Source organism: Arachis duranensis, chromosome 6, assembly GCF_000817695.3.
Source record: "Arachis duranensis cultivar V14167 chromosome 6, aradu.V14167.gnm2.J7QH, whole genome shotgun sequence".
NCBI lineage: Eukaryota > Viridiplantae > Streptophyta > Magnoliopsida > Fabales > Fabaceae > Arachis > Arachis duranensis.
In genome coordinates this window covers 63,534,571-63,539,024 of record NC_029777.3, presented here as the reverse complement: position 1 = coordinate 63,539,024, position 4,454 = coordinate 63,534,571, and positions in this window count along the sequence as shown.

Here is a 4,454-nt window from a genome sequence, read left to right as displayed (position 1 = left end):
ATATTATTTTCTTTTTCTTTTCTTTTTCTTTTCACATCTTTATTTTTCCTTCTTCTTCTTTTACATGGTGTTAGAAACCTTTTGAGTCATCATTCCTCATTATATGCTTGTGGATTATTGCAAATTGTTTGACAATTATTTTTCTCCTATTTAAAGGATTGCTTGCATGTTCAATTTCATATTTTTTATATCTTGTTTACCATGCATGCCATGTGTTTGTGAAAAAGCCCATATAGCACTATGCACTTTTCTACATTACTTTACTCTATTTTGCAATGCTTGCTTTTCACAAATTCCCTTTCATATTTTATTAATTAAATTTAATTGTCAATACAAACGTGATAGTTAGTTTGTTACAAATGGTAACCTAACTTGGACATTGAATGTTTGATATATGCTACTCATGCCTTTGCCTGCATGCCAATAAACCTCTTGCATTCCATTGTCCTACATGCATTTGCTATATTTCCATTGATGAGCTTTTCACATGTAATCCGGACCATGTGTTCGTGCCATTTATCATTATTGTGAATTGACTATCACTTACAATACCCTCTTCCTTGCTCTATCTCTTTGAATTTAATTTCCTTTCTCTTCCCTTCTTTCAGGATGGCCACCAAGAAAGGAAAAGAGAAAGCTGCTTCCAAACCACCAGCAAGAAGAGGAACTAAAAGAGCATTAGCGGCAGAGCCTTCTTCAACCGCAGTCAAGCCCTTAACAAAAAGAGTTAAGAAGATAATAAAGGTTGACGACAAAGAGAAAGCCTTTCCAGCAAAGGACACTGCGCGATTTCCCAATCGCTACTGTGAGCAGATGTTCCCTATCCTAGCAGAAAGGAACTATAACAATGAATACCTTCTCATCCTCCCGCCCAATATTGCCACCTTTGTTGAGCCGCAAATTGAGCGAAGACAATGGGGTTTCTTACGGAGACAGCCAAGGCAGGTCAATCTTTCTTGGGTAGTTGAGTTCTACTCCAACTTCTACATACCGACCCTGCAGTCTGTTTATGTCCGGCAGAAGCAAGTCCCCATTACAGAAGAGGCCATTCAGCAAGTTCTGAGTCTTCCCCCTATTCCCGCAGGAATAGACGCTTTTCAAGAAGCCACCCTTCAACGCCAGCGATACCAATTTGACTGGGACTCCGTTCTCAGAGTCATTGCTTTACCTGGCAACTGTTGGATCTACGGATACCACCGCAACCGCCCTAAGGGAATCTTGGCTTCCGCACTTACCTTGGAGGCTCGCGTATGGGCACAGATCATGTCCCATTACGTCTTCCCGAGCACTCATGAGTCCTTCTTCACTGCGGACATGGCTGTTCTACTATGGTGCATCCTTACAGACCAACCTCTGGATCTCTCAAGACACATCCGGCATGCTATGGAACATGTACAAATCGCGGGCAACTTACCTTTCCCCGCCTTGGTCTCAACCCTTGTCTCCGCAGCCGGAGTCTCTTGCAGAGCTGGGGACACCAAAGCCATGCTTCCACGGGATGATCAATATGTCCCTAACGGGAAATACCTCAGACTTTCAGTAGCCACTACAAGCCAGCCTACTGAGCCGGTTGACGATATTCCTTCTTCAACACCACAAGCATCTACCACTGAGCAATTGTTCTAGCAGATACTTGAAAAGTTGGATCGGCATGAACAAAAAGCAAAGATGAGAGAACGCCGTAACGAGTGCCGATTCAAACACCTCAAGAAGCTACTCAAGGGACGCTTCAGAAACTCAGACACCCCGGACTCCACTTCTTTTACCAGCACCGGGAGCCATGATGATCCCGACTGTGGAGATACTGCTACCAGCCCACCCCTGTTCCTGACAGACGGCACCGAGGACGGTGCAAAGCCTTAAGTGTGGGGAGGTCGGTCAGTACCTGACTTCCGGAGGTAAATTCTCTTCTCTGACACCAATAATTAGGATATTTTAGTTAGATTTTTCTTTCTTTTATAGAATAGAATAAATTGCATAGGTTAGGACAGTTGCATGCATGTTCTACTTGATTGAAAAGACAATAAGTTTCTTTTAAAAATCTATCTTTGGAATAAAATTTCACTAATTTTTCAAAATTTTTATGATAAATCTGCTTGAGTTGTATTTGGAACATGATGTTTGAGCTAAAGAACACACAACCTGTGAAAGATTTGAGCCTTTATGTATGGTTACATTATTTAACCATAATTATTTTATTCTTGTGTGTTTACTTATCTATGATTGTAATCTATATTTTGTTTTATCTTATATGTCCAATATTTATTATGTTTGTATGCTTGCATATGATTGAGGCCATTATTTGTTTAAACTCACTTATCCAAATCAAGCCTACCCTTTTCAATTACCCTTGTTAACCACTTTGAGCTTTTAAAACCCCATTTGTTCTATATTTCACCACATTACTAACCTTAAGCTGAAAAACAATTGCATATCCCAAATTGAATCTTTGGTTAGCTTAAGATAGAATTGTGTGTGCTAGTTAAGTATGGGAAATTGTGGGAACAGAAGTTGTTAAAGGAGTGTGTCATGAAAATTTAAAGGAAATTTGGATACCCGCTCATGTGAAAATATAAGAATGAAAAATCTATGTGCATTGATAAGCTTTATTTATTCAAAAAAAAATCAATAAATCAATAAATAAGGGGACAAAATTACCCCAATGTAAAATTCAGAATTCAAAGATCAATGCACATATGATAGAATTAAAATACAAGGTTGAAACATGAGTATGGGTTGAAAAAGGGAATTATGGGTAGCTAAGCATGAATTTAAAAGTATATAGAATATATGTATATTAGGTGAGAACTTAGGTTAATTAAAGATTCAATTTATAAAGCTCACTTAGCCATATGTATATCCTTACCTACACCTTGGCCCCATTACAACCCTGAAAAGACCTCATGATGTTTGCATTGGTATATTAACTGTTGTTGATTGGTGATGCCAAGGCATCTTAGGCTAGTTTCACTAGCATTTTTCTGTTAGTTTTAGTTGTTTTATGCATTTTCTTGAGCTTAAAGTAACCAAGAATGGTTAAATGAATAACAAAGCAATGAACCATCCAAACAGTATGATTTTGATGCAAATTTCATGAGTTTTAGTTATATTACTTGAATGCTATGAATGGAAGATTTCTCATGAAATTTTGCAAGACTTTGATGCAGTTGTTTGGATGATTTCAGGGAAGAAGAGGTTAGGCAAGGAAGCAACAAAATCAATAAAGGAAGCTTGAATATCACATGTGGAGTTTAAGCTCCAGTTTAAGCTCCAGTTTAAGCTCCAGTTTAAGCTCCAGTTTAAGCTCTAGTTTAAGCAGTTTAAGCTCCAGTTTAAGCAGTTTAAGCTTAAACTGGAGCTTAAACGCCAGAACCATGAAAGCTGAGAAAAGCTGAAACTGGCGTTTAACCTCCAGTTTAACCTTAAACTGGAAGTTAAACGCCAGAATCATGAAAGCTGAGAAATGGAGCTTAAACGTGTTCGACTATTCTTCTCCTCCAGGGTTGCTTTCTTATTTCCACGTTTAAGCTCCAGTTTAACCTTAAACTGGAGCTTAAACGTGTTCGACTATTCTTCTCCTCCAGGGTTGCTTTCTTATTTCCACGTTTAAGCTCCAGTTTAACCTTAAACTGGAGCTTAAACGTGTTCGACCATTCCACACTCCGTAGTTGCTTTCTTCCATTTCCACGTTTAAGCTTCAGTTTAACCTTAAACTGAAGCTTAAACGTGTTTGATTACTTTACCCTCCAGAGTTGCCTTCTTCCATTTCCACGTTTAAGCTTCAGTTTAACCTTAAACTGAAGCTTAAACTACAACTTAAACGCCACTATTGAAAAGGTTTCTGGGCCAAAGATATTACAGTTTAAGTTAGCATTTGAGCACAAACATTAACTTAAACGTACTCTGGTATGAAACCCAATTGAATATCATGGTTTATGGGATTGGGCCTGAAGAATTGATGAGTCTGGAATTTCAATTTGTTGAGTCTTGTGTCATTACTTGTTTATCACTAAGTTTGCTCAATGAATGTTACAGAATTGGACCAGCAGCCTCATCAGGATTATGGATCATAAACCCAAAGCAAAAGGAAATCAGGGAAAGGCCTCAAAGCCCAAGAAACACAACAGAAGCTCAATTTAGAAAGTGTATAAATAGGATAGAATTTAAGTTAGTAAAGAACTTTTGGATCATTTTGCGAGTTTTCAAGCTTTTGTAATTGAATTCAGAGCTATGACTCACTAAACCCCCTTCATTGGGTTAGGGAGCTCTATTGTAATTCAATGAATCAATAATAGTTTTTATCTTCTTCTTCAATCTTTTCTCTTGAATTTTGTTAGAAAGCTTCTCGATCTAATTCCATTGGTTAGTTGTCTTGGGAAAGAAACTATCCATAATTGGAATCCTTCGGAACCTTGGGAAAGGAATGGAGGATTCATGCTAGAGAAGCTTTCTCA